Source organism: Podarcis gaigeae (assembly GCF_964106915.1).
Source record: "Podarcis gaigeae genome assembly, chromosome: Z".
NCBI lineage: Eukaryota > Metazoa > Chordata > Lepidosauria > Squamata > Lacertidae > Podarcis > Podarcis gaigeae.
The window spans coordinates 37,265,659-37,292,363 of NC_139691.1; the positions used below are offsets into that span (position 1 = coordinate 37,265,659).

The 26,705-nt window shown below is 42.8% G+C and overlaps 1 protein-coding gene across 6 annotated transcripts in view; it reads right to left on the reverse strand.

The window, feature by feature from the left end:
- Nucleotides 1-26,705, reverse strand: part of PCDH11X (protocadherin 11 X-linked) — a 758,870-nt gene that overhangs the window by 598,010 nt on the left and 134,155 nt on the right. The window lies entirely within an intron of this gene.

Consider the following 26,705-nt stretch of genomic DNA (forward strand, 5'->3'; position numbering starts at 1 on the left):
GTTGTTACCACCATTGCTAATTGTAACAGCAGTATTGGTGGGGGGGGGCTGCTAATGGTGATTACTCTGCCCCAAGAAACTGCCAGATAATTTTACTCCCCAAGTGAGTATCTGGTGAAATGCTTTCCTAAATTTTTCCACCGATGGAGAGAATGTAAACATTTTTTGGGGGGGGGGAGTGGGGGAGTGAGGGCATTTAGATCCAGACCTTATTTGCTTATTCATGCATTCATTCAGTAATAATACCCAATGAAAATAATACATCCAATGAAAAACCCAATTCTACCTGCCAATAAAGTATAAACATGCCAAAACACAGTGCAGGTTCAGTGCTAGTTTTGTATTATTTTATTGCTGTAGTTTGGAGTTGTGTGTGCTTTCTTTTAAATGACTGTAAATTGCCTTGAGACATATGTGGAGGATGATTCATAAATTCATAAATAATAATAAACAAACAAACAAACAAACAAACAATAAACCAGCATAGAAAGTGGAGTACATAAATATAAACGATAATGCAGATCATAAAACACCCACAAGGTGCAACAATAATTAAAAGGTGCAAAAATAAAACAATTTGGGAAGGGTTGGGAGGAAAGAAAGGTTTTCAGCTAACCTTGAAAACATAGCAATGTTGGGGCGTGTTTCACTTCAAAGGGGAAAGGATTTGATAGAACTGATGCCACAACTCTAAACTCACATTGTGAAGTCAAAGTAAGCTTTACCCCAAGAGTGAGTGGTACAATTAACATCAACCTTACAACTTGCCTCCCCTGCCCCATAAAGTTTTACATACAAAGTTTTCTGAGTATAATAACATACCTACTACTCATTTTAAAGGAGGATGGAGCTGGCCATACATAAACATGGTAGGAGGACATGTTCTGTGTTGACTCATGAGATGTTCATTTAAAGTGGTTGGTTACATCAAGGACCGGTTGGGGATTTAAGCTGCCAATTGTTACATCAATAGACTGTGATGAGTCTATCAGGATGTGACTGTCCCAGTGAAATAACTGAAACAAGCCCAGTTTTCAATATATACAATTGCTTATTCAGTATTTAGCATGAAAAAGCACATGAAATATCAACAGCAATGTGTCATGTGTAGAAATGTTCCTTAAAGAGCAGAACTGATATGAAATGCCAGCATCTGTATCCTGCAATGCATCCCACAAGTATAGAATTCTCAGTTTCATGGAATTAAGCATTAATACCTTAAGATGATATAGCTTGGGACACAACATAAAAGATAGAGGTGATTTTTTTAGCATGATTGCCACTTTTGTCAATTTTTTCAACTAGCCAGTAGACTGCACCAAACACATTTAAAATTTTTGAACACATGGTAACTAAAACCCAATGCAGGAAGAGTTTGTTGGCCTTTGGCCAAGTGATTTCAATCAGTTTAAGCACCTTATACTCTCTGCTAGATGGAGACCAGTTTCTTTACCTAATGACTCCGTTAAGACTGCAAACTATTGCCCACTCCACTGGGTAAACCCTATTAATCTTTGTCAAATTCTCCTTCCAAATAAAACACACAGGATCAGGTTTGATGAAGACACATGGATCAAGCAAACACCCTACCTGTGAGTACATGAGCTGTAGCACATGCACACACAAATTCCGCACTGCAAGTGAACATTAAGAGTATGCATATTTAGTGATATATGACTGTATCTTGAAGGTTTCATGGCAACTGGTTGTGCTCATATTGCCTTATGTAATTGTGTGAGGCAGGTAGCTGCTATAGTTATTTGTTCTTATTAATTACCCACTAACAGCAATTGAAAAGACAACATTAAAAAGTGTTCTAGAAAAATTACAATTACAAAAAATATACATTTTAAAATATACATTTCATGGATCAAAGATCAAGATATAAGAACATTCACAAAGAACTTCATAATGAAATTGCCAGATGCACTTCTATGAGAGGAAGGTGCTCTCTCACAGGCCATCCCCACCCTAAGCTTCTGAGGCTGATGGAACTATGAAGAAGGTCCCTCCTACAATCATAACACTGTTCTGTAGAGAAGCAGGCAGGTAGTCTTTCAGACATTTGGGTCATGGACTGTTTAGAACACTAATGTGAGCACCTTGAACTGGGATCAAAAATGAACCGGTAAACCAGATGTGAACTGTGAACTCCTGTTCCCCTCCCCTCCCCACCCCACCCCAAAAAGAAACTGAATTACTTTGCAGTCAATGCATTTCAACCCTTACGTTAGTGCCTCTCAGGCTAAACCCCCTATTCACTTCTTTCAACCACGAAGGTGTTAAACAACAGCAGCGGAACTACCAAAGCTTGAAACATATTTCAGTCATCACCACTCAGTTCATCTTGCAGGTTCCCCATGAAAAGTACTGCATTTGTTTAACTGTTAACGAAGTTTTGCACATTTCTAAGGATGAGGAGGCTGGGCAAAGAGCTGGGTTTGGAGTTGAAGGAGTCTTTGATAAGATAAGGCTAAGGGCAGGGTCAGACCTATCATTAAGTAGAGTGAGGCAGATGCTGGACAGTGTGGAGCAGCACCAAGAAGTTGGAGAACAGAGCTATATGTTCCACATGGCCTGACCAGCACCCCTCCCTTAAGGCAGTAAAGATTCAACTACCACTCTGGTCAGGTTTGAGAAATGCAAGGATGTGCCTTAGACAAAGTCAGACCATTGGTCCAACTACCTCTGTGTTTTCTCCACTGACTGGCAGCTGCTCCCCAGGAATCCTTCTCTAACCTACATAGAGATGTCTTGGGACCTTCTGGATTCCACTGAGCTATGTCCCCTCCATATGGCTATACATATATTTGGGAAGGGGCACCATACACTGACTGACAGTTGTCCAGAGATATCAGGGATGAGCTATGGATCTTCCCTGTGGCATAAATATGTAGAACACTTTTTGGAGATCAGCACAAGCCATCAGAATACCTGGGAGACCATATATGAATGAACAAAGAAACGTGTCTTATAGTGAGTCAGGCCAATGGACTTCCTAGCTCAGTATTGTCTATGCTGATTGGCAAAGCTTTCAGGAATTCAGACAGGGAGTCTGTCCCAACCCTATCTGCAGTTGTTGGGTATTGAACCTGGGACCTACTACACTGCTCTACCACCGCAAAGTGTTGTAGATGTGCAACATCTTGGGCTGCCCCTGCAAGTAAGGATTTCCTGGATGCCTCAATCTCCATATAACATACAGATCTGAAGAGTCCCCCTGCTCACAAGGACAGCTTTTCAGGTTGCAGTGAGGAATGGGAGGTTGGAAAAGTCCTATTCCATGAGCAGCTATCCACTCAAAGTACTCAGAACCCTATATCATTGTTATTTCTGATAAATATCCAATATTGTGATAAATATCCCTATGTGCTATGCATTTCAGTGGAATACATGTAAGGGCAAAATCCAAGATCAAACAGAAACTCCCAGCATAATTCATAGAATATTTGAACCTGCAACCATTATTCCCCACCCCCCATTTTGTTAACAGAAATACACCCTTTACTGCCCCCCACCCCAAATTAAAGGGATGAATGCAAATTGTGTGATTTTTATAGTGCTAGCAAACTACTGCCTGGAACAGATAAATGTGAACACATTCAGAACTACAGTAGCGTGAATGTTGCAGCAGTAATAAAGGATGCAGGTCCTCCATCTGCTGTCATATACCCAGTGTGTAATTCAGATTTTCATGCATTCTGAAAGATGAGGCCACATTACACTGCTTTCCCACTTAAAGCAGCACAGAATGATGCTCTTTGCACTGTATCGAGGCAGGCATCTTAATAAATGTACAGCGCTGGAGTTTTAATATTAATATTTAGCGTGCACATTTCAAATATTCAAAATGCTGCATGCGCTGGATACATAACTGCTATTGATTTATGTTAACCTTTTTTGGTAGGGCTTTTGTTTTCCTGTACAAATTTAAGCCCATTATATCGCTATGACATCCTCTCAGAAACTCTCACAGCTAGGAGTGGACAACCAGCATATTTGCGGTCTATGAAACTTTTGCTTGTGTTCACGTGTAAAAATGATTAAGAGACTGGAGCAAGGAAAGATTGCATTTGGGGCTTCTTTGGTTTAGGGAGAGGACACAACAGAGCTTTATATATAAGTATGCATAACATGGAGAAAGTGTATTGGGTGAAGTGTTTCTCCATCTTTCATAATATGAGAACTGGGGATGTTACAATGAAACTGAAGACTTGGGAGATTCAGGTCAGAGAAAAGAAAGCAGTTCATGCAGTATACAGTCAAGCTGTGCATTCCCTTCCCTCAAGAGGCAGTGATGGACAACAGCATAGACTGCTTCAAAAGACAATTAGGAAATAAATAATGGTGGGTAAAGTTATCAGTGGCTACTATCCACAATGGCCCTCCACTGTCAGAGGCAGCATGGCCCTGAATACCAATTGCTGGGAATCACAGGTGGAGAGACAGCTGCTGCGCTCAGAACCTGCTTGTGGGCTTCCCATAGGCATTTGGTTGGCTATTGAGAGAAGAGGATGCTGCGTGCCCAAGGATTAAGGCTTTCTGGGAGATGATCTATAATGAAATGAAGGAGGTATTTAAATATACCTTTTTGAAGAAACCAGAGGCCTTTCTCCTGGGCATGGTCAGCCAATTGGTGCTAAAGAAGGACAGAACTTTCTTAATGTACACTACAGCAGCAGCAAGAATACTCATCGCAAAGTATTGGAAGACACAAGATTTACCCACCAAGGAAGAATGGCAGATGAAGGTGATGGACTATATGGAACTGGCGGAAATGACTGGCAGAATCCGAGACCAGGGAGAAGAATCGGTAGAAGAAGGTTGGAAGAAATTTAAAGACTATCTACAGAAACATTGTAAAATTAAGGAATGTTAGAAGGATGCTGGAATGAAGTTATGTGGTTTTAGCAGTAATGTTATAAGGTAAAGGTAAAGAACAAGGTAAAGGTACCCCTGCCCGTACGGGCCAGTCTTGCCAGACTCTGGGGTTGTGCGCCCATCTCACTCAAGAGGCCAGGGGCCAGCGCTGTCCGAAGACACTTCCGGGTCACGTGGCCAGTGTGACATCGCTGCTCTGGCGAGCCAGAGCTGCACACGGAAACGCCGTTTACCTTCCCGCTAGAAAGCGGTCCCTATTTATCTACTTGCACCCGAGGGTGCTTTCGAACTGCTAGGTTGGCAGGCGCTGGGACCGAGCAACGGGAGCGCACCCCGCCACGGGGATTCAAACCGCCGACCTTTCGATCGGCAAGCCCCAAGCGCTGAGGCTTTTACCCACAGCGCCACCCGCGTCCCGGAGTATGTAAAAATGGGCTGTCAACAGGTGAGAATGTAAAGTCATAACATATTAAGATAAATGATTAAGATAAAAACAAAGATGGAAAGGATTTGCTGAATTAACTAATTGAACTAAAATACAAAAAAGGAGGTGTGAGGAGGTCAAGGAAACAAGTAAATGAAAGATAAGCTATGGAAAAATTGATTTGTTTTTAATTTTTTAATTTTTCAGTTTTTTGTAATTTTTTATTTTACTATTTTCTTTTTTTCCCTTATGTTTGTAATTTTTTGAAATGTTAATAAATATTATTATTTAAAAAATAGGAAAAAAAGATAGAAGAGGATGCTAGACTAGATGGGCCATTGGGCTCATCCAGCAGGACTTTTTTGCTTTGCTAAATGTCCCAGGCATCTCTGCTTAAAGAAACGTAGGAGGAGGATATAAAAGACTTCTGCCCAGGACCATGGGGAGCCAATGAAGTAAGAGTAGGCAAAACTGGATTATGTCAACCAATGCTTTGACCTAGTATATTGGTGTGCACAGATCAGTCCAATTTGATGGCCTATAAACCTGGAAAAAATTGGGAGCCATGGCTTTGTAACTCCTACCCTTGCTATACTTTGGAAGCTGATTTCTCATTTCTTGGTCAATTAAAAAGAAACAAAAAACCTCCACAGTAGAATGCAGATAGATGAATTAAGGAAGCAAATTCTTATCTCCATCGCACATGATTAGATCTGCTGAGAGACATTTACACAAACCACAGAGAACAGGAGACTGATTCTGTATGTGAAGGACAGATTAGGATATCGGTTATGACTGTGCTTTGCTCTAAATACGCCAGTTTCTCTACAGCCTGAAGGAAGATTCCAGAAACATTAACTGTCCCAGAAAAGAAAGAAAAACCAAACCCTTTCCCCCTCAGTTTGTACAATGCTGTTATGATGGAAGGGGGGGGGGCAGAATATTTACTCTGGCATATTATACAAATCCCACAGCCATGGGGTTGAAGCACTATTGACACATTTCAGTACACGTTGGATTGTTGCTTCTATGCAAGCAAACCCACATGGTCTGGGAGTGATAATAAAGCCAACACAAATAAGCACATGGGAGAAAAATAAATAAAACTGGAGGTTCAGCACGAGAGATGTCAAAGAATTCTGTCAGAAACAGAAACAAGAGCAGAAAGTGCCACAAACTGCATGCTCATCTGAAGTCCAGAATGGAAATGACACACGCAAAGGCAAGTGGTAATGGTTATGGTTTCTTTAGTCTGCAACTCTTATGCAGATAATAATAATAATAATAATAATAATAATAATAATAATAATAATTTATTATTTATACCCCGCCCATCTGGCTGAGTTTTCCCCAGCCACTCTGGGCGGCTCCCAATCAGTGTTAAAAACCGTACAGCATTACATATTAAAAACTTCCCTGAACAGGGCTGCCTTAAGATGTCTTCTGAACGTCAGGTAATTCTTTATCTCTTTGACATCTGATGGGAGGGTGTTCCACAGGGCGGGAACTACATTGGGGTTTTCTGCATTGTTTTTGCTATTTCCCATCCATTGAAACTAATTATGTAATTAATTACATTAATTTCAGCCTTGGGGAATAACAAGATGAAAAACATAGGCCTTAGTGAAAGCTGAACTATAGCCGATCAGAAAAAGTGTGGATTGTGACAAACACCAGGACAAGACAGAAATTGCTGCTCCCTTACACCCCTGTTCAGTAAATAGTAACCATCCTGTAACTTATCTACTGGCATGTTTTAATGCCTGTAGAGGGGAATGGGATTTTGGGTAGCGATGTTAGAAGGTATTGTTTTCCATTCTGCCCAGCATTTTTTGCAAGCAGAGCTGTCTCTGTTCCACTGCAGTTCATCTTCTTCCAAACGCTAGTAATTCATTATTCATCTTACTGTACACTATTGTGAAATTTTGTAATTCATGTGACTTATTCACATAATTATTTACGTTAATTATATTGCCATTGTAATATTCTACCCTATTCATTTCAGTGCAAGGAAGCACAATGCAGAAGAGGGAGGGGATGCTACCAATTATATATCATTTACAGGCTGAAATCAAATGTGGATCATAATTGCAGAACTGATTTCTGTTCTGGACATGAGATAAATAAGCAAAACGTAAGCAATTTCCATTACTACTTCTATTGAAATTCTCCAAGATCCCCAATACTGTATGGGGGAGTTTGAGCAGTCAGTAAATGGAAGTTTTGGAGTTCTGGATTTTTACTGAATATGGAACCTTTGGGTTATTCCCATAGGAACCACACTGGCCTCAAATATTATTTGTCCCATACATACATTCCCAAAATTTTACAGCTGAATATAGACGCAATCTTGAGGGAATCAGAAGGAAAATGCTTCTTGACTCTAGTGCATACAGAATATATAAATATCTTAACATCCCTAGGGGAAAGGAGCAGGAGGAGGAGGAGCAAAAGCAATCAATTTCAATGTTCATTTTATATGGTCTAACAGAATCTAAACAAAGTATCAGAAGCCAGATCTTATTGTTGTGTAACACTTCTTTCTAGGAAAAATGATGACAAGTTTGTCTTAATTTAGGTAACATGAATAAACAACAGTGCTTTAAAGAAAGAAAGAAAAAAGAATGGAACTCAAATGATCACTATACATAATGAAGCATCAAAGAGAACAGACTCATAGCAGTATGGCATTATTTCATGTACACAGATTAATGTCAATCTTCCCCCCCTCTACACCCCCCCCATTGCACTCTGTGAAAGAGAAAGAAGTACATCACAAAATGCTTGAACATTCAAGTTTGTGAATAATCTACTATTAGTACTACTACTACTACTACTACTACTACTACTACTACTAAATGTTTAGGGAGGGATATAACCCCCCTCTCTTTCATTTGCGCAAAGTAATTGCTTCGCTTCCCTGCTTTGTGCGTATATGTGTGTTTGGAGTTGTAGAACTATTTGCAAAACAAAATCATGGACATCATAGCAAGCATTTGTGCTTTGCAAATCAAAAAGAGATAGAGGTTTATGCTGAAAGTCCTTGTCCTTGGAGAATCATTTCAACATTGGCAAATACATATATTTAATTGGTTTAGAAGGGAATCATCAGATGCGCCTAGCTAAACTCTTGACATGTTCCTCAAAAAAATGCCACTCCGCTGCCTACTGAAAGATAATAACAACACTTGAAAAGTTATAAATCTGATAAAATTGCCCAGACAAAGCCAGAGTTACCAGGAAATACTAAAAATAGTATCGGTGAGATTGGATTTTAAAACTGATTGAATAAAGGTTGTTTACCAAGCTGATTGCAGAATGCAGGGAACACAAGAGAAACCTCATTTATACAATCATAGAATTTTAGAGTTGGAAGGGAACCCAAAGGTCTTCTAGTCCAACCCCCTACAGTGCAGGAATCTCAACGTGCAGTCTTCCATCCAATTTGAAACCATACTGGACTCTGCTTAGCTTTGCCTTCCTGCATCCCTTCTAGCATCTGATTCATAAAAAGGTCAGCTGGTTGTTCTTTCTATGTCTCATTCAAACTATTGCCCGTATAATTAATCCTCCTGAAAGTAGCCTAAAATCTGGAATATCAAAAGGGGAATTGACCCCAGAAGTGTTATTTGCCTTGCAGGATTATATTCAATGATATTTAACACCCCACCCCACCAAATACCTGTAAGTCAACATGGTATAGCTAACAGAGTGCCAGCCTTTGACCAGGAAGAGCTGGGTTCAAATCCTCTTTCAGCAACTAAGCCCTGGTGACCCTGGAATATGCATTATTACTTGAAGACACGAACAGATAAGATTCAAAGTATATGTGATTACATCTCCTGATGTTTTAGTTTTAATTTTAAGACTCACTGTGAGGGAAAGGAGAATTGGGTTGAGCTACTGGCTCTGGTGAGAGTTAACTCTTTTTTTCCTGCAGTATTTCTCTGTTCTAGATAGCAGCTGGGAGGGAGAAATTAGTCCAACAGAGGCCATGTTCAGAAAGAAGAGTGGCAATAAACAATTGTCTTGTTCTTGGCTTCCCAATTGTCATTTAGTTGGGAGAAACAAACCAAAAGCATTATTTTGGTTGCATCACTCTGTGTTCCATGGTTTGTTCCCCTGTGCTATTTGTTTAACTGTGGTTTATGGACCTGTGTTACATCCAAAAACAAGACACTGTAAAATAGCATTTCTAAAATTAAAAAGGTCTGATCATGCATCTCCTACAACTCATCTATTCTGCCTCCAAACGATTAAAAAATAATAATGTGATTTTGGGTTCTGTTCATCCCTACTTGCAAACAAAAGGTCCTGATCTAGTTATGATCATGGACAACTAGCCATGAGTAACAACAACTAATGGAACTGACTCAGATGTGTTTCCTCCCAAAGACTCTCCTCCCTGAAAGAGAGGGGAGTGGTTGTGGGCGGGAGCCCGAGCACCGCCCAGCAGGGGGGCATTCGCCCCCTGCCTCCAGCTCACCTAGCTGGTGCTCACGCCCCCTCCTGGAACTGACTCAGATGTGTTTCCTCCCAAAGACTCTCCTCCCTGAAAGAGAGGGGAGTGGTTGTGGGCGGGAGCCCGAGCACCGCCCAGCAGGGGGGCATTTCCCCCCTGCCTCCAGCTCACCTAGCTGGTGCTCACGCCCCCTCCTGTGGGGACAAACCGTCAGGCAAAAGACGCACCAAGAAGGAGCACGTGTGTAAGAGGAGCAAGTTTAAAATGGGCAACACGGAAGAAGAGTCAGAACAGCCTATGTGCCTTATGGGGGGCCGCCACCGTTAGCTATGATAAAAGTTCTGAAGGAAGGCTCCCAGGATCCCGCAAGCACGCTGGGACCAATTTGGAAGGGGCATCTGGTTGGTGGCGGTCATCCCGTATGTTGAGAAGAAGCCATTAGATTCTCATTGCATGGGTAAGCCAGACTTAAGAAGGGAGCCAAAGCGCAAGGTGCGTTGGTAATTCAATAAGGGGTCATGCCAAGGCAGTCTGGTAAGTATCCCACGAATGCGAGAGGTGTGCAGGGGTACTCCCAGCCGCAGCGTGTTACAAAGAGAAGCAGCCCTTTCGGGGAGGTCGGGGGTTCCACCATTCTAGACGATAGGGACCCTCTGGGTCTAGTATTTCCACTGATCCAGCTCCCTCCTCTCCGCAACCTCTTGTCTAGCTATCCAGACGGAAGCACAGCATCCTTTCGTTGGAAGGGTTTTGTCAGAGGGTTTCAGAATACCAGTAACCAACTCTTTAATTGCAAAGGATTTCCCCTAACCAGATGTCAGTAAGGGAAAGGCTTGAGGTTGCAGAAGTAGAAAATAGCTAGGGAAGTGGCCGCAGGGAGTGTGGCTGGTCCATTCGTACTCCTCCCTTTCCCAAACCTGCATATCTCGCCCCTTGGTATTGTACCCAAAAAGACCCATGGTGAGTTTAGATTAATCCACAACCTTTCTTACCCTAAGGGTCTCGCTCTCAGATGTCTCGCTTCCGGTTGCTTGCACCTGGAACTCATGGGCTTCAGGTCAGGGATATTGGGGCTTTTGCCTAGCGTGCTACCCACCACAGACGACATTCTGCAATACCTTTTCCATCTTGATGTTTTGGGACGGGACCCCAAAACTTTAAAGATACGCATAGTCGCCATCAGCTTCTTTGCTAAAGCCATGTTTTCCTCTGTCCCGTGTAGTTACTTCCTGATCCGCAGAGTTATTGAGGTTTGGGGCAGGCTACAACCCCCCTAGAGCCGTAAGCCAATTTCTTACGGGCTGCTATCTCAGGTACGCACAAAGCTTAGGTCAATCTGCTGGGCCAAGTTCGAGGCCCGCCTCTTTTCTGCAGCATATGCGATCGCCTTCATTGGTGCCTTGAGGGTTGGTGAAGTGGTAGCCGAGGTTAACGCAAGTGGGAGGAAGTGCAGTTGACCGAAACTAGCATGACTGTGCACATACGTCAATCCAAAACAGACCAGGCAGGTATGGGTCCCCTCGTAAAAACTTACAGCTTCAGTGCAGCGGGGCCCATGCCCGGTCAAAAGACACTAGATGGTACCTTTACCTCAGACTGCCCGGTCCTGACCCACTCCTGGTTCACGAGGATGGGTCACCTTTGTTGAGACACCAATTCACAAGGGCACTCCGCAAAATTATTGATGCCTGTGGTTTATCTTCCCAGGATTATGCGGCACACTCATTCAGGATTGGCACCGCCATAACAGCTGCACGCTTGGGCCTGCCAGTGGATGAGATTAAGGATATGGGCCGGTGGAATCCGACGCTTATAAAGGTTACATTCGTTAGAATGCGCCTTGCTCCTTTACCTCTATTTATCCGTATTTTTTTTTTCCTTCCCTCTTTTCCTTTTTCTTCTCTTTTAACCTCGGATTGCCACCTGGAGTGCGAGTTTCCTGGTTTTCGTGATGAGGCATTGCTTATGCCTTTGCTGAGAGGGAGAGTTGCCACGTTTGGCCCTCCTGACACCCACCTGGAGTGCGTGTTTCCTGGTTTTCGTCACGAGGCATTGCTTATGCCATTGCTGAGAGGGAGTGTTGCCACGTTTGGCCCTCCTGACACCCACCTGGAGTGCGTGTTTCCTGGTTTTCGTCACGAGGCATTGCTTATGCCATTGCTGAGAGGGAGTGTTGCCACGTTTGGCCCTCCTGACACCCACCTGGAGTGCGTGTTTCCTGGTTTTCGTCACGAGGCATTGCTTATGCCATTGCTGAGAGGGAGTGTTGCCACGTTTGGCCCTCCTGACACCCACCTGGAGTGCGTGTTTCCTGGTTTTCGTCACGAGGCATTGCTTATGCCATTGCTGAGAGGGAGTGTTGCCACGTTTGGCCCTCCTGACACCCACCTGGAGTGCATGTTTCCTGGTTTTCGTCAAGAGGCATTGCTTATGCCATTGCTGAGAGGGAGAGTTGCCACGTTTGGCCCTCCTGACAGCCACCTGGAGTGCGAGTTTCCTGGTTTTCGTGACGAGGCATTGCTTATGCCATTGCTGAGAGGGAGAGTTGCCACGTTTGGCCCTCCTGACATACTTATCCTTCAATTAGGGGGAAATGACCTTGTTAACAGAAGTGTGAACTTGTCGTGGCACATAAAGAGATTTGGATGAGGTGGCTGCCTTGTGTCCCGGAACAACGGTGTTCTGGTCCTCCTTCCTGAAGAGAATTGTGTGGCACGGTGTGCAGAACTGTATGGCCATTGAAAAACCCAGGAAACTCTTAAATCGTGCAATAGCCCGTTGGGTGCACTTTTTGTATGGCCGAGTCATTTATCATGACTGTATCCGGATCGGCAACCAAGCTTTATACCGGAATGACGGTGTCCACCTATCGAATCTGGGGAACAACATTTGGTTAGCTAGTGTCAGCAAAGCATCTGGGATTGGTTACAGCTTTGAGGGTATTGGCGGCGAGCCTTTCGGCTCGGGTGGCGGTTAGGCATTGGAATAATGTGTTGTGGTGTGTCGAAGTGCTAGGTGTGGCCATCGCCTATGCCTTCAATGTTTAGGGGTATTCCGTTAAAGGAATCTGGCGGTCGTGTATTCTGTCCGATGCCTGCTTGGCGGGAGGCCATGGCACGACCCTCGGTGACAGCAGGAGGTGAGCCTATAGTTGGATCAGCATCAACTGGCTCCACCTACTGGTGAATAAACCCACTTGTTTCGATCCAATGCCTAAGCCAATACCTTTTCATTGCTGTAATCAATAAAGTTGTGGCCTTTTCTAGCCCATTAACCTTATATCACGTGTCCTTGTGTCTTCATTTCACTTCGCGGGGTCGGGTCCTCGAACCACAAATATCCAAAGACACAGACAAGTCCAATTGAATACTCTGTAAGAGCACATGGTGGGGGCGTGCATCCAGATGTTAATTTGTATTGGCAATTTCCATAGAAGACTGCTTGGGCATGTGGATAGCTCTTGCTGTATTGGGGAAAAAGCACCCAGCTGTGTGCTCTCAAATTTTGGGATACATGGAAAGGGTGTCACTATATCAAGTTCAACGTATGTGATCAAGAAAGAAAAAATACCACCACCCCCTTTAACAGAAGCACCGGGGTGATTTATTGTGACAATACATGAGATTATTGTCACCCTTGTTCATCCACTTTCTCTTTCATCAGCTTATAACCTTCACTGTGGTGTCATGTTGATTTAAGTTGCAATCCTGGGACAGGAGTTGTGTCTTCATTGGTAAACGGTGGCTTTCCCATGCTTAGAAATAATGAACTAAGAGTCACTACGAGTACTTTCCTTCTGCTTCCTAAGAAACTCAAAAGCAGACATGCAAAGAACACCTAATGGGAACTCCCAGAGGTCAGAATATATCCACACCTAAGTCCTTCGACTCCAATAAAGAAATAAGCCAAGATAAATCCCACCCATCTACATATAAAGCAATGCCTCAGATTTATTTCTTAGCAAGTCTGAGTTCCCTGTAAAAATCAATCAACATGTTGATGCCTTCATTAGTTACTACAGAGGGTTTTAAGGAGGTTGTATTTCTGCAAAAGACTTGAGGGACAAACAGTGGTCCTACTTTTGGAAACCCAGTTTTCCCAAGTTACTTTTAATGTTTGACTGCTGTGTGACCCTCCTCCCCCCACACAACTACCATTGTGGAAGTCTCTGAGTGGGAAAGGATAAAGTCATTAAGTTTTCCCTGGCTCAGTCTGAAATCCAATCTAGAGAAGAATTATTGGGAGTTTCTCAAACATTTCCAGGCCCATGTCTAGTGAATGTCACCAGAATTTCTAGAAGTGACTCTAAATTAATCAAGTTATTTCAAAACACAGCTACCTTTCATTATGTGCATCATGAGGAAAGGATCTGTGCAATGATTTTGAAATCACATGCCTTTTCACTTTTCTTCCTGGAATGTCCTTTACTCGAAATGAGTTGGTGAATTTATCAAGTATTTGTGGCTAAGAAAGCATATTTATTTATTTATTTATTTATTCCTTGAATAACAGCTTATTGAAATGGAAGAACTACCATGCAGCAAATGGGGTCAATTGGCAACAGGCTGTCCTACAATCTCTGCTGGCCATGTACAACTGGAGGCAAATATACCTCTAGTTCAGTGGAGGCACCAGAATACATTACACATTTTCTTCCCCAAACCTGTTAGCTATTGATGTCGAATTCATATGATCTCGGAGGGGGAGGCATTTTTCTTCACAAAACTGGGTTGATGGCTTACCTTGTCAGCTCAGTTCCAATCATTATGCAGGAACTACATGTTAATAAGTTTGCTATGTGCCCAGATCAGCAGCAAAGCCCTTCAGCCATTGCATTCATAAGTTTTGTAGCTGCTGACAGGTGTACAGGAACACTGGCTTGGCTCACATAGTGAGTGTACTTACACTGGAGTGATTAAAAAGGGAAATCGGTTCAAAATAGGGACTGTGGGAGAAATTCAGCACTTCTTGTTATTGCAGTAACTCTATATGAGTAGTTTCCTCTACTGAGTCAGAACATCTTGGTATAAACACAGTATTGGCAGCAGAACTCAAGAGTTTCAGTTTCAGAGTGGCATCTTTCCTAGCCTACCTAGAAATGTCAAATATTGAACCAGGGACCTTCTGAATGCAACGTGACTGCTCTATCACTGAGCTACAACCCAAATAATGCCCAGTTAATATGGTTGTTGTGTGGCAATAAGAATGCTTTGTCCCTCACTCATTTCATCATCAATCAACACATCTCCATCTCCTGGATTTAGAGAGCCACGAAAAGTTTTAGAAATGTGTAAAGAAAGAAAGAAATCTTCATCGTATATCTCTAATCCACATCAGCACTTCTCCCCTCCACCTTATCAAATGTTAGGAAGAGAGGCCAAGGAAATAATTTTGCTGTTCTGCTGATCAAGTAAAAAAAATTAAAAAAAAGTTATCTGCTTAACAAAATGCATGGCTTCTGTAATTTAAAGGGAAATACACGCACAACCAATGAGATTCACAAATGATATTAATTAAGGCAGATAAAAGCCTCAAACAAGCTTCCCTATCCCCGAGAAACTCAGCAATTAACTGGGCTACTTTCCCTAATGGGATCAACACATGCATCAACACTGAAGCAAAGCATCCTATACCTGCAGGCATTAATTCTGTGAAGTCATGAATGAGCTGGGCATGGTTACAACCAGATAGGATTTCCAAAGATTGCACTGATTGCTCAAATTGATTGATTGAATTCATATACTACCCCACACCCAGAGGTCTCAGGGTGGTTCACAAATTAAAACAACAACCCAACCCCACCCCCAACCCCGCCAATATTTTAAAAGGGCAGATGATGTCAATAAAATCAACCAAAAGTCTGATTAAAAGGGAACATTTTTGCCTGGTGCCTAAAGGTGTAAAAGTCAGCAGGTGAACTTCCCTGGGGAGAGCATTCCACAGACAGGAAGTCACTGCAGAAAAGGCCCATTCTTGGTTGAAACGCACCGGACCTTTGGAGGAGGAGGCCCATGAAGAAGGACTTCAAATCTGTTGTCCTCTCATCACCTGATCTATTTAACAAGTATTGCAGAATTATCTATTTAACAAGTATTGCAGAAGTACTGCAACAAGTATTGCAGATCAGGGATGAGAAAAGCATGGGCCTTCAGGCTTGCAATTCCCATCAGATCCAGCCAGCACTGCCAGTGGTCAGGAATTATGGGAGCTGTGTTCCACAGCATCTGGGGGAGTCAAAAATTCCCCATCCCTGCTGCAGATCAAGCAACGAAGAAACAAGAACCTTTAATTCATTACAAAGAGAAATCTACCAGCTGGATTTGGTAGATTTGGTGCAATTTGTGGGTGTTGATGTCAATATTTGGAAATAATTCTGCTAAGAGGTTTCTCATGTGAACCAGCAAGGGAAACACACAACCTGCATAATATTAGTACTGGTGTTAAATGTGTGATATTGTGTTTTATAGCGTGCTATAGTATTCATAGTGTTTTAATAGTTTTTATACATGCAAATCACCCTGAGGTTAGTTATGAGAAAGGACTGCCTAGAAATTCATTGAATAAATAAAGTTAAGTATATTTGAATCTAGCAGAGGAATAACCAATATGGTACTCTCCACATATTCTTAGATTACAGCACCCATTACCTGTGACCAGCATGGCATTGTGATGAAGTTGTAGTCCCAAGAATATACAATGCCTACCCCTGGTTTAATACCTTGAAAACGGGAGTTGAAGTGATAGGACAGGCTTCCTCAAACTCAGCCCTCCAGATGTTTTTGGCCTACAACTCCCATGATCCCAGCTAGCAAGACCAGTGGTCAGGGATGAAAACATCTGGAGGGCTGAGGTTGAGAACTTTGTGATAGCATAATAGAGGATTGTGAATCAAACTTTGGTCAGCAAAACCTGACTAATATTTTTTGGGGTGTGTGGAAAATCATAAAGACATGCAGCCCCCGCAACACTAACAAATGGATTGTGGCATTAGCTATCATAGGCAAAGCACGGTTGTGACAAAGCAGACTACAGAAGAAAGCTCATGCCACTATGCATTTATTTACCAATCTACATTCCAGCCCCTCCTTGCCACCCACATTTGACTTGTGCAAAGCTGTCAGGATTTGAGCACAGGTCCTAAACCTATTTACTGGTGACAAATCATGCCATCAGCACCCTAACTTGGTTCATTTTCCAGGTACACAACAAATCCTAGTTCTGTATGCACAGAAATGACTGAAGGGGCTCATGCTATGATTTTCAATAAAGAAATAAAAATGCACAGTCTTGTGTAAGGTTTTATACAGCAGTCTGATACTTTAAGAAAAATGGAACTCCCGTGCTGGCATAGAAATACTGAAGCATTACACTGACAGAGGGAAGTCCCTTGGGTAAATGGCAATGGACAGAGTGGGAGGGATTTTCAATGGTGGTGGATATACACACACATATATACACACCTCTTAATAATATAATTGTGTCTATTGGGGGTGGTTGGGAACTCCCTTGGGTGAAGAAGAAACTGTGGAGGTGGAGAGATGCAGTACTGCTAAATTGATAGGCAAGGATGGGCTATATTCAATTTCTTTCTTCATTGCAAACACTTTGGAGGGGCCAGACTCTGCCCATCTTCTCTTGCTGGTTAATTGAAGAATGTTTCAGGACATATTTCCTTATCATAAGTCCATGAGAAGAGCCCTGCTGGATCAGGTCAATGGCCCACGTAGTCTAGCATCCTCCTCTCACATTGGCCAACCAGATGCATATGGGAAGCTCCACATGCATCATGAGTGCAATAACCTTCTCCCCACTTGTGATTCAGCTTTATTGGCTACTCACAAGCTCCAGTATTATGAGAGAAGAATAAAAACTTATCTCGATTCCCTTTCTCCGCAATGGGCATAATTTTATACACCTATATCATATTTCCCCATGATTCTTCTTCACACTTAAAAGCCCCTGAAGTTGCAACCTTTTTGCATACATTGCTCTCATGACAAATCCAGCATGAGAGAGGGTCATTGTGGTTAAAATGTCATTGCATTACAGATTGTGCAATCTACTGCACAACCAGAAACCTGTTTCTGCATTCTCCTGCACAAGAATACTCTGCTGGTGCAAAACTTATCACCACCAGAACAAGTGATCTTAACTTAGAGCTGCATTGGATTCAACCCAATATATCTCACCTTTTGACCTTGTGATACTCAGAAAATATAAAAACAATCACCATTAAAAATACAATGCAAAAAACAACAACACAGCACATCAAACAGTCTGCAGACTACGGAACTTCAAGAGAGGGGGCAGAGAGAGAGAGAACGCACAGAAAACACATCAATCAAGTCCTGTTGAAATGCAAAGATCTTTAGTTGGCTACTGTGCCCTACACAGGAGCTTAGGAGATGTCCTAAGGCAGAGTTCCATGCTGTTATGAAGAAAGTGCATCTTCATTCTTGCACTCTGTCTTGTAAAGTGCCAACTCTTCTAGGAGGGACACAGCGTCCACGGGGCAAAGTGAGGTCACTGCCTCAGGCATCAGGACTCAGAGGGGCAGCAGATCCAGCCTCCAAGGAACACACTGTTTGTGGCTGCTGTCAATGTGACAGCAGCAGCTCCAGCACAATCCTTGGCAGCCAGATTTGCTGCCTCCTTGGCAGCCCCCTCAATGCCAGCTCCACAGTGGACTCTCAGAGAATAGGAGGCACTGCTGGTCTCCATCCACCACTAGGGAGGAAAAAGCAGGGACTACCCTCTGGCATCCCCTGGGGTCTGCACCTGCCCAGAGTGATTCAAAGCAGGCCCCTTCTCTCTCTCCCCCCCCGCCAGCCATTGATTCCCAGTTCAATCATCAGGTAAGGCTGATTTGACCCCAACATCTTGTCCCTGATACATATTTTTCACTCTCTCCCCCTTATTCCCTGGTGGGAAGACACAATTTTGAGGTTTAGCTCAGTTGCCAAAACATCTTGGGCCAGTCCTGGAAGGACAACCAAAATTCAGTCTGCAAGTCCTTCTTTGTCCATTATGTCGGAAGAATCCCAGCTGTCCAGCATCAAGATGGATCAGAATAGCTCCACCACAGCTGTCTCAGTCTAACATACCTTACCAGGATGCTGTTAAGGAAAAAGGTGTGTGGTGCCATAAAAATACAGTAAAATAAAACAAAAGCCCAGCTTTTGCACAGAGAGTCCATCCCTGGCATCCCCACACCCCAGAAGAGTCTCAGGTAGCAGTTGTGTGAATTCATCCTTCCTCCCAGAGCCCTCAAGAAACAAAACTGTGCTAGATGAACCACCAGTCTAGCTCAGCATACAGTAGAGTCATCTGCTCATATGAGTTTTGAAGCCAGTTAACATTGGCAGTCACTGATTTACCTGTTAAGTTCCAGGTAAAATTAAAGATCTCTGAACCTACTCGGAAGACTAAAAAAATGTGCTGCTTTCTTCCCTCTCAGGAGTTTTCTACTACTACAAGCAATGGCAGAGCAAGCCAATTGGGTGCCTGGGTGGCACACATGCCCTGCACCTGCGGTGTGGGGCAGGGCAGGGCAGGGTGGGGTGGGGTGAGCTGGGGCAGGACGCTCTGCGGGGCCTCCAAGGAGTCTGCTCGCCTCTTCACACTCAGCCGCCCTACAGCTGAGGAGGAGGAGGAGGAAGGCAGACCATTTGGGCAGCATGGAGCCTGAGGGCACCCAAGCCACCGCATCACTCCCAGGAGAGACGTGTGACTCGGGTGTGCTGCAGGCACCACGATGAGTGCCGCCTGGCATTTTGTAACCCCCCCTCAGTGGTGACACCTGTGGTGGCCAGCCCCTACCACACACCCCTTCCTCTGATCTGACTACAAGCCACTGCTTGATTTATCTCAGCTACAGCAACTGGCAGTCATTTCTGGTGTGCAGAAGCATGTTATTTGTTGAGTGCCCTCCACAGCAGGATTATTGTTGGGCTCCTGATTCCTGTGTAACCAACAGATACAACACTAGAGCACTGTGTGGGAGCTCTGTCCCTTATGACTTGCTCCCACACCACCCCAGCAACATCTGTAGAACAGGATCCAGTAACACCTTTTAATGAATGGAACTCACAAAGTTCCTGATGGGCAGTTGATCCTGGAGAGATAAAACGAAACTACTTCTTCACACAAAGCCAAATTTAATTTATGCAATTTTCTGCCACAAGATATGGTGGTGCCAATTAGCTTAGATGGCTTTTAAATGGGATTAGACAAACTCCAGGAGGATAGGTCTATTAACAGCCATTAGTAATGAAATAGAACCTCTGGGCTCAAAGGCAATATGCCACTGAATACCAGTTGTTGCAGCAGTGTGGGAGAGAGCCATTGTCTCCAGGCCATGCTTCTGGGTTTCCTAGTAGGCCACAGTGGGAATGAAGATGCTGAGCTAGATGGAACTTTGAACTTGCTTAATGAATATGGTTCATTTTCATTTTATTGCCATTCAACCTCACACATGATGGTGGTGTGTGTTCATTAGGGTGGGTGGGGGAATACTTCTTCATAATATCAAACCACTCCTACTACCCTTCTGAGAAAAACCCCACCCCACCCTCCCACTATATATAAGGGTCTGGTGACTTCTGTTTCAGTATATCTGAAGAAGTGTGCATGCACACGAACACTCATACCCAGAACAAACTTAGTTGGTCTCTAAGGTACTACTGGACATTTTTTAAATTTATTCTATCTAACCACTGTTTGCTAAACTTGTCAGGGGGAGGGGGCATCTCTTACTGTTGTCAAGAATAAATTCCAATAAATTCTTACTACTCTATAAGAAAGAGGATTACATGTGCATGTCCTTTCAGATTTCAGAATATGGACTGACAAGATGCACTAGCAGGCACTCAGATCTGTTTGACAAGTGATGACTGACTCTTTCAGACAGAAGTGTGTCAAGAACTGTATGACAATGATAAAATAAGGTTTTGTTTGAAACACATTTTTCATTCATATTCTCGCTCTGCCTCTCTCGTATTTTTTTTCTAGATAAGAAAAACAAGCTTGCTTCAACCATGTATATATTTTTATATTAGTGGGATGCACAAAGTCACCAGAAGCTTTCAATTAACCACAGTCTAGTGTTACATCTGAGACCTATACTGTCTCAATTAACTCTGGTTAATTGAAGCAAGCTAGATTCATAAGCCACAGTATGGAGTAAACTTGTTTCAACAGAATAAGCCCTGGTTGAAAGTAAGCATAGGGGAGAAAATGGATTCACATTTAGGGGTGAGCCTACCTAATCACACTTTCTGAAATAATACATAAACAGTCATCTTTTGAAATTGCTGTTCTCTGAATTTCAAATGCTGTTCTCCAGCCAAGTAACATGTACAAAATTCATATTCTAGGGTCTCTGGGTCTGCACACACATTCATTCTTGAACCTTCAAAAACACATTATATTAGGAGAAATTTATTTACAAAAATGTGTGTATTAGGCAAAACTGCATACAGAAATGCTGATGGTTATTCACAAGGATGGAGATTTGGCTAAACAGTACATCTGAATCCAGGTTCATGGTTATCCTGCTCTAGACAAACCACAAGATGTAGCCAAGATATAGTCTGCCGTATGGTTTCCCACTTGTGGTTTGTGTGGGGGAGATAAACCATGAGCAAAGTTGAGACAAAGTGGGCAGTGATGTGCCAGAACAACGTGGTTAATTTCTAGAGCTGCAATTGTGTTGCAAATATGCAAGAAGTGTGCCCTGAACTCACATTTTCACCATGCCATGTAGATAAATGTAAAATTACCCTCATAGGAAAAAATGGGGAGGAGGGGTGCTTGTAAATTGCACACCCATGCCAGGGAGTTTATATAAAGATCTCAGGATCTTGAAAACAAAACATTCCCCCCCACAACAACCACAAAAAAGTATAAAAAGAAGCACTTTATAACATGTTTTTCAGTGTTTGAAGTCTTTGAAGTCTTGGTATTGACTTAGAGTAGACAATGTGCAGAGATTTTCTAACCCTGGGGCAGGAAAGGGCCTGGCCATGCCGCATCCTATTTCTATCTGAAAGCCTGCTACGTACCCTGAGTTAGGAATAAAGACCAGTTTCAAGCTGAAATGGTATGAGTTCAGGTAGGAAAAAAGCCCTCCACAGCACTTCTTCAATGCTGACCTGCTAGAATGGGAGAAGAAAAGATCAGGAGTGGATTGTACAGGATCGTACCCCATAGCTGGCATCTAGAAGAATAGCAGGGTCATGTTGAAAACAAAGACTGGGTGAAAAAAGGAAGAAAGAGAGGCAGCACATTTGCAATGTATCAGTTAAAGCAGAAAAAGAGGATGATTACTCATGGCTACATAACACCAGTAATAACCATTTCACCAGCATGAATAGCAACAATAGGTAAAACCCTTCATGTAATACAGAAACCTTTTTCTGCTCCCATTTTGTTTCTTTTAAAAAGTGGCACCAGTGTTCTTTGATGGTTTCCCCTAATATCCATAAGTATTTGGTGACTCAGAACCAGGCCCTTTTACATAAATTAAAAGTTACATGGCTTTGAGCTGCTCTTTTGGAAATTAAGACACTTAATCCTCATGAGAACTGGCTGTGACTAAGCTTGCTGTTTAAAACCATCTCTCCCCACTTCCCAAACATCTCTCCCCACCCTCTGTCTACCCCGCCCCCACACACTTATTAAAAGCCTTACATCCTACTTTTCCTGTTGTTAATAGAAAAGCAAGGCAGCTAACAGAATAAAAATAAAGTCAACACAAATCAAAAGAGGAATTAATATGAACACACACGGAGACACCATTAAAGAATTAGCAAAAGGAAAATATAGACGAATCAGGAGCAAATTCACCAGCAATCTTTTGACCCCTATAGGAAGATCCTCCCCCCCCCCAAAAAAAAGCCAGGTCTGTACCACAGAGTGGAAGGTATACAGTGGCTGTGGCCAGGTGGCTCTTCTGATGCCATGAATTAGAACTCTTTGATTCTTATACCCCACAAACCAAACTTCATACAAGGAAGGGATATGGAGAAGGACCTCCAATATTGATCTAAGCATGTTCACCAGGAGAAGCTAACACAGTGTCCTTCCAATGATGGTTCCAACCCACATTATCCCTAGCCAGGGACGTCAGAGAATTCTGATGAGAATGTAAAAGAAGTGGAAATTTGTTTATTCGTTCCATGTCTGGAACAGAAATCAATCTAGTCAGCATTCACTGTTGTTATTTTCAGTCCACAAATGATACATAATGGATTATATTTTCCCCCATTTTAAAGTTGTGTTTCTATTGCATTGAAATGAAATATGGAATTACATTATTAATTATGTAAAATTAGTAACTTCATTCTGCTACCCATTATTTAAGGTAATTTATGCAATCACAATGGGAACTGGAGCTCCTCAACATCTGTAGAGCACCACATTGGTACTGCTCTGGTGGGAAGGTAAACGATGTTTCCGTGCCCTGCTCTGGTTTCGCCAGAAGCAGCTTAGTCATGCTGGCCACATGACCTGGAAAAACTGTCTGTGGACAAACGTTGGCTCCCTCGGCCAGTAAAAAGAGATGTGCGCCGCAACCCCAGAGTCGCTCGCAACTTGACATAACTGTCAGGGGTCCTTTACCTTTTCCTTATGCACTCAGGTATTTCTGAGATTATTCCCATGTACTTGACCCCATGTCTAGTATTTGGCTTGGTCATGTCTGCAGAATGGAAGAAGGCAAGATCCCCAAGGACATGCTCGATGTCTACAAATGTGACATGAAAGCTGGCAACATCAACCTGTCATGTTGGAATCCCTTGCAGACCACTGCAGTGTCTGAAGCCAGTCAAGTCATGTATTCACAGCAGTAACCAAAGGAGGTATGCGCACTGGTAGGAGCACAGAGAGAAGAAATGCCATGGTACATCTGCAGCAGCACAACCAGATGCCTTCATCAGCCCCATCTGCAACAATACATGTCTCTATCATATTGCATCTCCCACATCTCTCCCCAGTTGTTGCAAGATTCCAACAGTTTGACCTCACCCTGAAATACACACTCCTCCATTGTCTCCTGAGACAGACGGATGCCAGTAACAATGACTCCACTGCCCCTTTTCATGTGTTTATATTCCCTTATTATAATGCTGAAGTGGGCAATAGTTTGTAAAACACTCCTAAGGGGAGTGGGCAGCAGTGGCTAATAATTGGCTTCATCCCCAAACTGTGGTTATAAAAGGTCTTTCCCAGGATGAAATTAAAAGCAGGAAACCTGTTCTTGCGCTGATTAATAGCACACTCTCTCTCTGATATCTGCACTTAATGTTTCCACTATTGCCTGCTTCAGATGATAATGAAAGATAACAGATTTTGCTCGTCCTTTTATCATCAGCGTTTTACAACCTGCTATTGAGCAGGGCTGCAATCCAAGAAATGCTACTTCTTCACATACACTGTAGAGATGAATAGATGCTTTGCAGGTGCAGCGATGAGGGCTATTTCTGTTTGGGCAGCAGAAGAAACTGGAAGGAGACAACATTTAGTTTAAATAAGTGGTGGGATTCATATAAGCAGTGTGCTAAGTATGACTGCAGACATGGAGGAGCTGTCCACGGGGAGTTCCAGGTGAAAAGTAATGACTGCAGGAATGGGGAAAATAAAGGTGGAATTGTGAGTGAGATGTGGGAAAGAGAAGGGAGAAAGAACAACATTGACAAGAGTGTGTGTCCCCATGCCAGATTATGCCTGCAAACTAAGTGATATGCATCATCTAGAAACACTTCAGGATAGATATTTTCTGCTCAAGTGGAGATTTTAATCCCAGTCTGTATTTGTACTGGACATGAAATTGTTTTTTAATTATGCTTTTATTGTTGTTGTTTTATTGCTAAATCACTTTGGGATGCTTTATGGGAAACAATTCATAAACGAAATGAATGAATTCTCTTGAAGTACTGCATGTGAAATGAATTCTTTATTTTTGCCAATTCGCTTTTTGTCATATTTTGAACCAGTATAGCCTGGGCAAGGTAATTTTATGGTTGTACATTTTGCCATATCCATCTGTTGTAAACTACCTGGAGCATGATAATGTAGAAAGATGCTATGTAAAAGGAGAGGAAATTACTGACTCCTGGCTTTATCTCTTGGCTCTTGACTTGGGATGCAAGAAGGCATCATTCTCCGTTCATCTAATATTCATCACATACAGCACTGTTTCTGCTCCATGGCAGTTCGTCTTCTCCAAAAGCTGTGATATTAACCTCACAGTCTACAGTGGCAAAATAACTTAATTATATAATTAATTGTAGAAATTGCATTAACTACATTGTCATGAAGCAGGCAATGCTATTCTGGACAATGACATGAGACAAATTAAGTGAACACTGGCCATTTCCACTTCCCATTTTTCTTGGAATTCTCTGACATCCCTCCTTTTGACTCCCTTGTCATCCCTTTTGGCTCCCAGCTCCTGAATCTCCACTGACTACTGACTACCAACAACTGCACAAAAGGGATGAGGGTGGAGGCAGACCCTGCCTAGTAGCAGCAAGTGATGGGTTTTGGTTCTTATGGTACTCTGATTACATTATATTTCACAGGGTGATGGCTACCTCTGACGACAAAGAATTTCAGCATCAAGAAACACCAACATTTACCATGGGGGGAGGGGGAAAGGCCTTTCTGCTATTAAAAAGCTCCTGTGTCATTTCAAAGCCAAAAAAACAAAATGCAGAGAGACAGAATCAGATATTATCTCATTGACAAGCCTATTGTCATTTTCTGGGAGTCCAACTGGGTCAAATTCTTGCTAGGCTCTCTTTCATGGCCTGAATTCTGTTGCACATTTCAGGTTATCTCCAAACGACTTTGTTGTAACCCACACGCTGCCTGTCACATCATTGCATACCAACTGGGGGGGGGGGCAGGATAAGCCCTTTATTTCTACAAAGTCAGGAATACTATGATATAAAATAAAATTCAGTAGCATGTGGTGCTGCCTTTTTCTCCTGTGGGTCGCAGGTAAAAAATATTCCCACATGTTACTGAAAGCTTGAAGACACTGTGTGTAATCTGGGTGACGAGACAGAAACTTAAGAGGGTTTAGGTTTGGGGGCTCATACACAGAGCTAGCATCAGGATTCATTGAAGCTGTCAGGTCCCATGGCTCAGAAGGGGGACACACTGTCAACACCTAATGGACACTGGCCCTGCTGCCTCCCCCTTATCCTGTGCATAGCAAGGATGGGTGAATATGCCAATGCTGAATTCTCCCTATTTATATTTATTCCACATGAGTTTGCATTTTTTTCAGAAAGCCCTCATGCAAAACCCATCAGCATCTCACTGTGAATTTCTCACACTATATGTATTTATATGCAATTTTGACGTATATATACATTTTCCAAGCTTATTTTCCCCAACATAATGCATTTCTGTATGCCATTCTCTCTAACAGTATGCACACTTTATCCTTATATATGTACTCTCGTGCACATTACTTGTCTGGAGAAGCACATCACAACATTCTGAAAAGTGCGGATTTTGAATGGTGCCTGTGTTTTGGTTTGTGCATTGTTAAGGAAAGTGCAGATTAGGTACCTTCACCTTTAAATACAAAGTGAACTGAATTCTCTTCCCCCAAATCCCTAGTTCATGGGCACCTGCCTTCCCTGAGCAAGCAATGACAGGTGTGAGGAGAAGCAGCAAGAAACAGCCTTTCCTTTCCCCTTACTTCATGCTCTGGGCTGCCATGCAGATTTGGCCCAGAGAAAGAAGGCCAGTCAGTAAGGATTAGTGATGGGGATGGCGGGGAAGAACTCAGAGTGTGGGACTGCTGACAACATTTTAGGAATACAGAAAATAGTGGAATCTGCCTTATACTGGATCAGACCATTGGACCATCTAGCTTAGCATTATCTACTGGCAGTGGCGTTCCAGGGTTTCAGAAAAGCAGAC